Source organism: Oncorhynchus clarkii, chromosome 4 (genome assembly GCF_045791955.1).
Source record: "Oncorhynchus clarkii lewisi isolate Uvic-CL-2024 chromosome 4, UVic_Ocla_1.0, whole genome shotgun sequence".
NCBI lineage: Eukaryota > Metazoa > Chordata > Actinopteri > Salmoniformes > Salmonidae > Oncorhynchus > Oncorhynchus clarkii.
In genome coordinates this window covers 89,962,836-89,974,632 of record NC_092150.1, presented here as the reverse complement: position 1 = coordinate 89,974,632, position 11,797 = coordinate 89,962,836, and the positions used below count along the sequence as shown (strand labels likewise).

At 44.2% G+C, this 11,797-nt stretch overlaps 1 long non-coding RNA gene across 3 annotated transcripts in view; it reads right to left on the bottom strand.

Moving 5' to 3' along the window:
- LOC139407903 (uncharacterized) overlaps positions 1-3,804 on the bottom strand; it is an 8,061-nt gene extending 4,257 nt beyond the window's left edge. The window contains exons 1-2 of one of the 3 annotated variants that reach the window (XR_011634137.1): positions 3,716-3,804; positions 2,848-2,988 (exon numbers count right to left, since the gene is read on the bottom strand). This is a non-coding gene — a long non-coding RNA (uncharacterized lncRNA). Of the gene's footprint in view, positions 1-2,847; positions 2,989-3,190; positions 3,294-3,326; positions 3,479-3,715 lie in introns of those variants that run through there. The other 2 variants (XR_011634138.1, XR_011634139.1) reach the window with 2 other exon arrangements.
- Positions 3,805-11,797: the final 7,993 nt, after the last annotated feature.

Genomic DNA, 11,797 nt, shown 5'->3' with positions numbered 1-11,797 from the left:
GATGGATAACGTCAGTCTAAGAAGGATAAGTTGGATGGATAACGTCAGTCTAAGGAGGATAAGTTTGATGGATAACGTCAGTCTAAGGAGGATAAGCTGGATGGATAACGTCAGTCTAAGGAGGATAAGTTTGATGGATAACGTCAGTCTAAGGAGGATAAGTTTGATGGATAACGTCAGTCCAAGGAGGATAAGTTGGATGGATAATGTCAGTCTAAGGAGGATAAGTTTGATGGATAACGTCAGTCTAAGGAGGATAAGTTGGATGGATAATGTCAGTCTAAGGAGGATAAGTTGGATGGATAACGTCAGTCTAAGGAGGATAAGTTTGATGGATAACGTCAGTCTAAGGAGGATAAGTTTGATGGATAACGTCAGTCTAAGGAGGATAAGTTGGATGGATAATGTCAGTCTAAGGAGGATAAGTTTGATGGATAATGTCAGTCTAAGGAGGATACGTTTGATGGATAATGTCAATCTAAGGAGGATAAGTTGGATGGATAACGTCAGTCTAAGGAGGATAAGTTGGATGATAATGTCAGTCTAAGGAGGATAAGTTGGATGGATAACGTCAGTCTAAGGAGGATAAGTTTGATGGATAACGTCAGTCTAAGGAGGATAAGTTTGATGGATAACGTCAGTCTAAGGAGGATAAGTTGGATGGATAATGTCAGTCTAAGGAGGATAAGTTTGATGGATAACGTCAGTCTAAGGAGGATACGTTTGATGGATAATGTCAATCTAAGGAGGATAAGTTGGATGGATAACGTCAGTCTAAGGAGGATAAGTTGGATGGATAATGTCAGTCTAAGGAGGATAAGTTGGATGGATAACGTCAGTCTAAGGAGGATAAGTTTGATGGATAACGTCAGTCTAATGAGGATAAGTTTGATGGATAACGTCAGTCTAAGGAGGATAAGTTGGATGGATAACGTCAGTCTAAGGAGGATAAGTTGGATGGATAATGTCAGTCTAAGGAGGATAAGTTGGATGGATAACATCAGTCTAAGGAGGATAAGTTTGATGGATAACGTCAGTCTAAGGAGGATAAGTTGGATTGATAATGTCAGTCTAAGGAGGATAAGTTTGATGGATAACGTCAGTCTAAGGAGGATAAGTTGGATGGATAACGTCAGTCTAAGGAGGATAAGTTTGATGGATAACGTCAGTACAAGGAGGATAAGTTGGATGGATAATGGCAGTCTAAGGAGGATAAGTTTGATGGATAACGTCAGTCTAAGGAGGATAAGTTTGATGGATAATGTCAGTCTAAGGAGGATAAGTTGGATGGATATCGTCAGTCTAAGGAGGATAAGTTTGAATGATATTGTCAGTCTAAGGAGGATACATTTGATGGATAACGTCAGTCTAAGGAGGATAAGTTTGAATGATAATGTCAGTCTAAGGAGGATACATTTGATGGATAATGTCAGTCTAAGGAGGATAAGTTGGATGGATAACGTCAGTCTAAGGAGGATAAGTTGGATGGATAATGTCAGTCTAAGGAGGATAAGTTGGATGGATAACGTCAGTCTAAGGAGGATAAGTTTGATGGATAACGTCAGTCTAAGGAGGATAAGTTTGATGGATAACGTCAGTCTAAGGAGGATAAGTTGGATGGATAACGTCAGTCTAAGGAGGATAAGTTTGAATGATAATGTCAGTCTAAGGAGGATAAGTTTGATGGATAACGTCAGTCTAAGGAGGATAAGTTTGATGGATAACGTCAGTCTAAGGAGGATAAGTTGGATGGATAACGTCAGTCTAAGGAGGATAAGTTGGATGGATAACGTCAGTCTAAGGAGGATAAGTTTGATGGATAACGTCAGTCTAAGGAGGATAAGCTGGATGGATAACTTCAGTCTAAGGAGGATAAGCTGGATGGATAACGTCAGTCTAAGGAGGATAAGTTTGATGGATAACGTCAGTCTAAGGAGGATAAGTTTGATGGATAACGTCAGTATAAGGAGGATAAGTTTGATGGATAACGTCAGTCTAAGGAGGATAAGTTGGATGGATAACGTCAGTCTAAGGAGGATAAGTTTGATGGATAACGTCAGTCTAAGGAGGATAAGTTGGATGGATAACGTCAGTCTAAGGAGGATAAGTTTGATGGATAACGTCAGTCTAAGGAGGATAAGTTTGATGGATAACGTCAGTCTAAGGAGGATAAGTTTGATGGATAACGTCAGTCTAAGGAGGATAAGTTGGATGGATAACGTCAGTCCAAGGAGGATAAGTTGGATGGATAACGCCAGTCTAAGGAGGATAAGTTTGATGGATAATGTCAGTCTAAGGAGGATAAGTTTGATGGATAACATTAGTCTAAGAAGGATAAGTTGGATGGATAACGTCAGTCCAAGGAGGATAAGTTGGATGGATAACGTCAGTCTAAGGAGGATAAGTTTGATGGATAATTTCAGTCTAAGGAGGATAAGTTTGATGGATAATGTCAGTCTAAGGAGGATAAGTTTGATGGATAATGTCAATCTAAGGAGGATAAGTTGGATGGATAATGTCAGTCTAAGGAGGATAAGTTTGATGGATAATGCTGCAGCCATATTAGTTGACCGGCTGTCTGTCCGTTCCCTCGCGGTAAGTAACTTTAGCCTGCATGTGTCTACGTAACTCAGAGGGGTGAGGCTGGCTGACCTCTACCACATAAAGGTCACTTACCATGACATCAACATTGAGATGCCTGAAACCCCTGACAACAACCTATGACTCAGTCTCAACAACTAAACTGGCTTTAAGACAACTAAGACTGATGAAAGTATAGACAACGTATATGTTACACGATAAAAATGGTAAAAACAGTCAATTTACAACACATATCATTTTCTGTACCTTTTTCTGCGATTCACTGTCTCGTCCACATCCCAGAATCCTCCTCTTCTCCACTCGTAGTGTGTGTGTTTGTGTGTCAAAGTACCGGCCCACACAGGCTGGTCTTAGGAAGAAGGCCACTCAGACAGTCACTCCACTTTTCTAAACGGAGTAGAGCAGGCTCCACTGAAAACACAATGCATAAAATTCTACCTTAAATCCTACTTCTTCTCTGGAACAAATTCTTAGAACCTAGAATGAATTCTAAGAACCTTCAAGAATCTAAAAGGACAATGACAAAACCAACAGCAACTGACATGGTCCTCACTTTCCTGCCACTCCACTGTAGATCAAAGACACAAACCTTGTGACACCTCAGCCTCGGGTAACAGAAGCATGCCTTCAGGCCCCCAGATTAAACACTGGTTTTCCTCCAGAACACCCCTCTCCTCTCCTAGAGAACACTCCTCTCCTACATTCCTCTCCTCTGATCTCCTCACCTGACAGAGGCGTCATGTCCTGCTACTGCTCCAGAGTGCCGTTGTCCCAACGTCGTAAACAACAGATAGAGAGACATCACCTAACAACTGTTCCAACACCTGCTGCCGGCCCCCCCGTACCCTCCCCGTCTCGTCCCGTCCCCCGATCCCACTCTCAGCTCAAATGGCACAGCAAATCAAGCCAATTTGATGATGAGAGGGCACAGCACATGTGACTCACTCAAACCTATTCATTATAAGTACTTTAGGTTTTTACATAGATTGTTAAAAAAAATGACTTAAAGCAACTATCAGAAACATTTTACTTCACTCAGTAGAGCCTTTAACTTTTTATAAACTACAAGCAGAACTTTCAGAGAAATATTTGTTAAACTCAAAAAAATATTTACCTGAAAAGCTGAACGGTAACAGTTCCATTGAATCCACAGACCTCCTCTACCAGAATGTCTCCTCTTCTCTCCTCTACCAGAATGTCTCCTCTCCTCTCCTCTACCAGAATGTCTCCTCTCCTCTCCTCTACCAGAATGTCTCCTCTCCTCTCCTCTACCAGAATGTCTCCTCTCCTCTACCAGAATGTCTCCTCTCCTCTACCAGAACGTCTCCTCTCCTCTACCAGAACGTCTCCTCTCCTCTACCAGAATGTCTCCTCTCCTCTCCTCTACCAGAATGTCTCCTCTCCTCTCCTCTACCAGAATGTCTCCTCTCCTCTCCTCTACCAGAATGTCTCCTCTCCTCTACCAGAATGTCTCCTCTCCTCTACCAGAATGTCTCCTCTCCTCTACCAGAACGTCTCCTCTCCTCTACCAGAATGTCTCCTCTCCTCTCCTCTACCAGAATGTCTCCTCTCCTCTCCTCTACCAGAATGTCTCCTCTCCTCTACCAGAATGTCTCCTCTCCTCTACCAGAATGTCTCCTCTCCTCTCCTCTACCAGAATGTCTCCTCTCCTCTACCAGATTGTCTCCTCTCCTCTACCAGAATGTCTCCTCTCCTCTACCAGAACGTCTCCTCTCCTCTACCAGAATGTCTCCTCTCCTCTCCTCTACCAGAATGTCTCCTCTCCTCTACCAGAATGTCTCCTCTCCTCTACCAGAATGTCTCCTCTCCTCTACCAGAATGTCTCCTCTCCTCTACAAGAACGTCTCCTCTCCTCTACCAGAACGTCTCCTCTCCTCTACCAGAATGCCTCCTCTCCTCTACAGAATGTCTCCTCTCCTCTACCAGAATGTCTCCTCTCCTCTACCAGAATGTCTCCCCTCCTCTACCAGAATGTCTCCTCTCCTCTACCAGAATGTATCCTCTCCTCTCCTCTCCTCTCCTCTCCTCTCCTCTCCTCTCCTCTCCTCTCCTCTCCTCTCCTCTACCAGAATGTCTCCTCTCCTCTCCTCTCCTCTCCTCAACTTCACTTAGAACACCCCGACCAGATCTAGATCCAGTCCTCAACCTCTCTCCTCTCTCTCCTCTCCTCTCCCTCTCTCTCTCTCCTCTCTCTTCTTTCTCTCCTCTCCTCTCCTCTCCTCTCCTCTCCGTGTCTCTCTCCTTCTCTCTTGTGCTGTTCTCTCCTCTCCTGTCCTATCCTCCTGTCGTACCATGCTGATCTGAACTGTGCCCAGATCAGACCTCCTCTCCCGGCCTTTTCTATCCCCAGGGTGTCCCCCCCCTCCCCAGCCTCTGCCGCGGCCTGCCCCCCTCCCCAGCTCCAGCAGAGAGCAGCGGCCTGCCACCTGTCGGTGTCCCTCTGAAGCCTGGGCCTCGCCTGCACCTCCTGTCCAGCCCAATCAGAGCCTGACAGGGGGCAGCGAGCTTGTGAAATCACACCTCTCAGCTGTTCGCACTCAGCCCCAGATACCCTAAACCTCCGCCCGCCGAACGTTACCTACCCTACACCCCCTCTTCTTTTACACCAATAGCGCCTTTTTATAAAAAATAAATGAGTAAGAACCCATGGTCGGGGTAGGACTGGAGCCGGGAAACAACTGCTCTTGGCTTGGGGCATTTTTATTGGTTTGGGGGGGGGGGGTACAGTCATGTTGAACAGAACAGAACAGCAGTCACTGACACAGCTGAAGAAAAGCTAGGATTTCATCCCTCTTTGGTTCCTAGAGAGTCATACATGGAGCGATCAAAGTAGCAGTTCGACTCTGAGGTCTGAGCACTTTGCCAGTTGCTGCCAAGTAGGTGTAAGAGTAGCCAATAGTATTTCAGTCTTTTAAATCCAATTGTGTTTAGGATATCTGTGGAGTTAGTGACTGATACTGTAGTGTTTAGGATATCTGTGGAGTTAGTGACTGATACTGTAGTGTTTTGGATATCTGTGGAGTTAGTGACTGATACTGTAGTGTTTTGGATATCTGTGGAGTTAGTGACTGATACTGTAGTGTTTTGGATATCTGTGGAGTTAGTGACTGATACTGTAGTGTTTAGGATATCTGTGGAGTTAGTGACTGATACTGTAGTGTTTAGGATATCTGTGGAGTTAGTGACTGATACTGTAGTGTTTTGGATATCTGTGGAGTTAGTGACTGATACTGTAGTGTTTAGGATATCTGTGGAGTTAGTGACTGATACTGTAGTGTTTAGGTAATCTGTGGAGTTAGTGACTGATACTGTAGTGTTTAGGATATCTGTGGAGTTAGTGACTGATACTGTAGTGTTTAGGATATCTGTGGAGTTAGTGACTGATACTGTAGTGTTTAGGATATCTGTGGAGTTAGTGACTGATACTGTAGTGTTTAGGATATCTGTGGAGTTAGTGACTGATACTGTAGTGTTTAGGATATCTGTGGAGTTAGTGACTGATACTGTAGTGTTTTGGATATCTGTGGAGTTAGTGACTGATACTGTAGTGTTTAGGATATCTGTGGAGTTAGTGACTGATACTGTAGTGTTTTGGATATCTGTGGAGTTAGTGACTGATACTGTAGTGTTTAGGATATCTGTGGAGTTAGTGACTGATACTGTAGTGTTTTGGATATCTGTGGAGTTAGTGACTGATACTGTAGTGTTTAGGATATCTGTGGAGTTAGTGACTGATACTGTAGTGTTTAGGATATCTGTGGAGTTAGTGACTGATACTGTAGTGTCTGTGGAGTCTGAAGAATCTGTGAGGCTGGTTGGAAGTACTGCTAAATTCTCTAAAACGACGTTGGAGGCGGCTTATGGTAGAGAAATTAGCATTAAATTCTCTGCCAACAGCTCTGGTGGATATTCCTGCAGTCAGCATGCCAATTGCATGCTCCCTCAAAACTTGAGAGATCTGTGGCAATGTGTTGTGTGACAAAACTGCACATTTTAGAATGGCCTTTTATTGTCCCCAGCACAAGGTGCACCTGTGTAATGATCGTGCTGTTTAATCAGCTTCTTGATATGCCACACCTGTCAGGTGGATGGGTTATCTTGGCAAAGGAGAAATGTTCAGTAACAGGGATGTTAACAGATTTGTGCACAAAATTTGAGATAAATTACACCCCACTACCTCCCCGGACAACGAGGGTTGATGAGTGGTTCCGGGCCAGACCAAGGCTCCTGCTGTTGATGAGTGGTTCCAGGCCAGACCAAGGCTCCTGCTGTTGATGAGTGGTTCCGGGCCAGACCAAGGCTCCTGCGGTTGATGAGTGGTTCCGGGCCAGACCAAGGCTCCTGCGGTTGATGAGTGGTTCCGGGCCAGACCAAGGCTCCTGAGGTTGATGAGTGGTTCCGAGCCAGACCAAGGCTCCTGAGGTTGATGAGTTGTTCCAGAGTGCCGTCCATTGTCAAAAGGAACAGGCAGTCCACCACCGCAATGAGACCCCTGTGTTCCACCTTGGGGATTGCATCTGGCTCTCTACCAGGAACCTCCTACTCCGCCTGCCCTGCAAGAAACTGAGCCCCCGGTTTGTGGGGCCGTTCAAAGTTCTCCGGAGGGTCAACGAGGTGACGTATCGGTTACAACTGCCCAGTCACTACCGTATCTCACCCTCGTTTCATGTCTCCCTTCTCAGGCCGGTGGTTCCTGGTCCCTAGCTGATGCTGTCCCCCACGACCCCCCCGGGCAACGAGGGCAGTCTGGCGTATGCTGTCAGATCTCGTCTGGACTCCCAGCTTTGTGGGGTTCGGCTCCAGTATCTGGTAGACTGGGAGAGGTATGGCCCTGAGGAACGGTGTTGTGTTCCGGTGGAGGACATTCTGGATCCCAACATCCTCCATGATTTCGACCTTCGCCACCCTGATCGACCCGCTCCTCGCCCCCGGGGTCGTCCTCTTGGTCGGTGTTGTTGTCCTGCGGCAGGAGCCGCGCATCAGAGGGGTGGGGGGGGGGTACTGTCACGTCTACTCCGGCTCCTCCCCTCCAGCGTGCGACGTCTCCGGAATACTAGTCACTGGTCCTGGGAGTCATCATTCCGCACATCATCATTCCGCACATCATCATTGCGCACATCCGGCACTCGTCATTATTCGCACCTGGCACGCATCGTTATGATTCACACCTTGCACCTGTGTTCATGTTACCTCACTTCTGTTACGCTGTCTTGTTTCATGTTTGTTGTTTTCATTAAACGTTTTAACCAACACCTGCTTCTCGACTCACGGCGTCACCATTGCAATGCTAAATTGTCCTAAATTCCTCTTCTCTCCCACAGATTTCCATAAGGTCTCAGACTCCAGGATGGGAAAATGCTTGAACAAGACAGAAACAAATGAAAACACAGAATGGAACCATGTTGTATTTGAAATAGTTCATCTGTTGTCAATTTATATTCTGACTTGTAAAGTTAAATAGGGGGGAGAAGAAGACACATCCTGTTAATCTGAATTAGCTAGGCTACACAATATACAAATAATAGGCTACAGATTTGAGTCACTGCAATAAAAAAAGTTTTACCAATGTATCCTTCTATTAAATTACAAATTGTTTTTACTATGTATGTTTGAGGAGATGATCTACTGTTATAGATGTTGGTAACTCGTTAATACATGGCCAGTAGGTTACCACTATCTTTTAAGGTATATATATTTTTTAACATGTTCAGTCAATGAATGATCGGTATAAAGATCAAAACATTCGACTTTGTGAGAGGCCACATCCTCCAATGTAGTAATGGTTGATGCTTGGTGATGTCACTAGTAATGGTTGATGCTTGGTGATGTCACTAGTAATGGTTGATGCTTGGTGATGTCACTAGTAATGGTTGATGCTTGGTGATGTCACTAGTAATGTTTCACCAACCAAGATGTTTTACGGTTACCATTACACCCCAGAGCGTTCATCAAACTTCGACTATCCCAGAGAAGTGGTAAGTGTGTTAGTATAATCTGGGAACGGGGTCATAGGTTAGGAGTGATGATTGAATAATATCCTGGAAGTAAATTTGACCAGGGAATCAGGGTTTCAAAAGTGGATATGTAATGTGTCATCTCGGTCATTACCATCATTGTTGATGTTCCTTGCCAATATTATTATTAAATAGCCCATTTCCTACCTACCCCCTAATGAACCATATGTCTCCAGGAATATCTAAGGCTTCATGCCATGTTCATATCAGCCACAAGAGCTGGGTTGCTTCAGCTGCAGTGGAGAACAGTCCAGAGCTGTGTGTGTGTGTGTGTGTGTGTGTGTGTGTGTGTGTGTGTGTGTGTGTGTGTGTGTGTGTGTGTGTGTGTGTGTGTGTGTGTGTATGTGTGCATGCGTGGACAGGGACTCTCAGCGTGTGTGTCTGTGTTTGTGTGTATATGCGTACCACAGCATATGTGCGTGTGTAGTCTGGTGTGTACGTGTGTTTGGCTACATTTTCCTCTGTAGCAAGCACAAGCCTCTGCACTCAGCGGCTCCACTAAGGTCAACACCTGCGTTTTCTAAAAATGGTCCCCGTGGGCCGTTGGAACCGGGGGGCCTCATTCACAGAAAGCTACGGTTCTAAGAGGGGTGTGTATTGAGACCCAATGCTCACTCTATTTTAGAGGCATTCACCGTCCACAAATAGCCTCACATCTATTTGTAGCCCTGGTGTGTCCCGAAAGGCCCCCTATTCCGTTTAGATTTTTTTTTTACCTTTATTTAACTAGGCAAGTTAGTTAAAGAACAAATTCTTATTTTACAACGATGGCAAAATTGTGCGCCGCGCCAACGGGACTCCCAATCCCGGCGGGGATGTGATGCAGCCTGGATTCGAAACCAGGGACTGAGATGCAGTGACTTAGACCGCTGCGCCACTCGGGAGCCCCTTATGAGGACTATGTTTAGTTATTATTATTTATTTATTTAACCTTTTATTTAACTAGATAGGCCAGTTGATAACAAGTTCTCATTTACAACCGAGACCTGGCTGCAGCAACGGGCCAGATACAATACTTATTGTTGTTGAAAGTCCGTGTTGCCCAGCAACAGCCCCAAAACTTCACTGCTCTAGAGGAGATCTGCATAGAGGAATTGGCCAAAATACCAGCAACAGTGTGTGAAAACCTTGTGAAGACTTACAGAAAACATTTGACCTATGTCATTGCCAACAAAGGGTGTATAACAAAGTATTGAGATAAACTTTTGTTATTGACCAAATACTTATTTTCCACCATAATTTGCAAATAAATTCATAAAAACCTACAATCCTACAATGTAATTTTCTGGAATTTTTTTCTTCTCATTTTGTCTGTCATAGTTGAAGTGTACCTATGATGAAAATTACAGGCCTCTCTCATCTTTTTAAGTGGGAGAACTTGCACAATTGGTGGCTGACTAAATACTTTTTTTGCCCCACTGTATATCTAGATACAACCAGATGAAATGTTTTTTTTTTGTCACCTACGGTTTTCTTGGCTGTTTAAACTACCAACAAGACACAATGGCCAGGATATACTGTGAAACTACTTCCTTGGTTAGAAGGGTCATGGGTTGGTAGGACAATGGTAGCTGACTGGATACGTCTCGAACCTGCACCCTATTCAGCTGGGTTAATAACTGGGTCAGCTGGGTTAATATTAACTGGGTCAGCTGGGTTAATATTAACTGGGTCAGCTGAGTTATTAATAACTGGGTCAGCTGGGTTAATATTAACTGGGTCAGCTGGGTTATTAATAACTGGGTCAGCTGGGTTATTAATAACTGGGTCAGCTGGGATATTATTAACTGGGTCAGCTGGGTTAATATTAACTGGGTCAGTTGGGTTATTAACTGGGTCAGCTGAGTTAATAATAACTGGGTCAGCTGGGTTAATATTAACTGGGTCAGCTGGGTTATTAATAACTGGGTCAGCCGGGTTATTAATAACTGTGCCAGCTGGGCTATATTAGTAACTGGACCAGCCGGGTTATTAATAACCGGGTCAGCTGGGTTATTAATAACTGGGTCAGCTGGGTTATTAATAACTGGGTCAGCTGGGTTATTATTAACTGGGTCAGCTGGGTTATCAATAACTGGGTCAGCTGGGTTAATATTAACTGGGTCACCTGGGTTAATATTAACTGGGTCAGCTGGGTTATTAATAACTGGGTCAGCTGGGTTATTAATAACTGGGTCAGCTGGGTTAATATTAACTGGGTCAGCTGGGTTATTAATAACTGGGTCAGCTGGGTTAATATTAACTGGGTCAGCTGGGTTATTATTAACTGGGCCAGCTGGGTTATTAACTGGGTCAGCTGGGTTATTAATAACTGGGTCAGCTGGGTTAATATTAACTGGGTCAGCTGGGTTATTAATAACTGGGTCAGCTGGGTTAATATTAACTGGGTCAGCTGGGTTATTAATAACTGGGTCAGCTGGGTTATTATTAACTGGGTCAGCTGGGTTAATATTAACTGGGTCAGTTGGGTTATTAACTGGGTCAGCTGGGTTAATAATAACTGGGTCAGCTGGGTTAATATTAACTGGGTCAGCTGGGTTATTAATAACTGGGTCAGCCGGGTTATTAATAACTGTGCCAGCTGGGCTATATTAGTAACTGGACCAGCCGGGTTATTAATAACCGGGTCAGCTGGGTTATTAATAACTGGGTCAGCTGGGTTATTAATAACTGGGTCAGCTGGGTTATTATTAACTGGGTCAGCTGGGTTATCAATAACTGGGTCAGCTGGGTTATTATTAACTGGGTCACCTGGGTTAATATTAACTGGGTCAGCTGGGTTATTAATAACTGGGTCAGCTGGGTTATTAATAACTGGGTCAGCTGGGTTAATATTAACTGGGTCAGCTGGGTTATTAATGCTTGATCTCTGTGGATCTCTGTGGCAAGATGCATCATTCACCCAAGTTTGGTCAAAATGAGGCTATCACGTTACATGAAATAAAGATGGAAAAATAGTACTTATCAAAATTATACTTTAACCCATAAAAATATACAATCTATTAATTTAATGCACACCACCATGTGGTCTCCTGTCCTTCACCACATGAGGAGAAGAGGCCATTTTGAGCCAAAAAAACTCAACCTCGTCACAAGTATAGTAAGAAAGTATAGTAATACAGTATAGTAAGAAAGTATAGCAATACAGTAAAGTAATACAT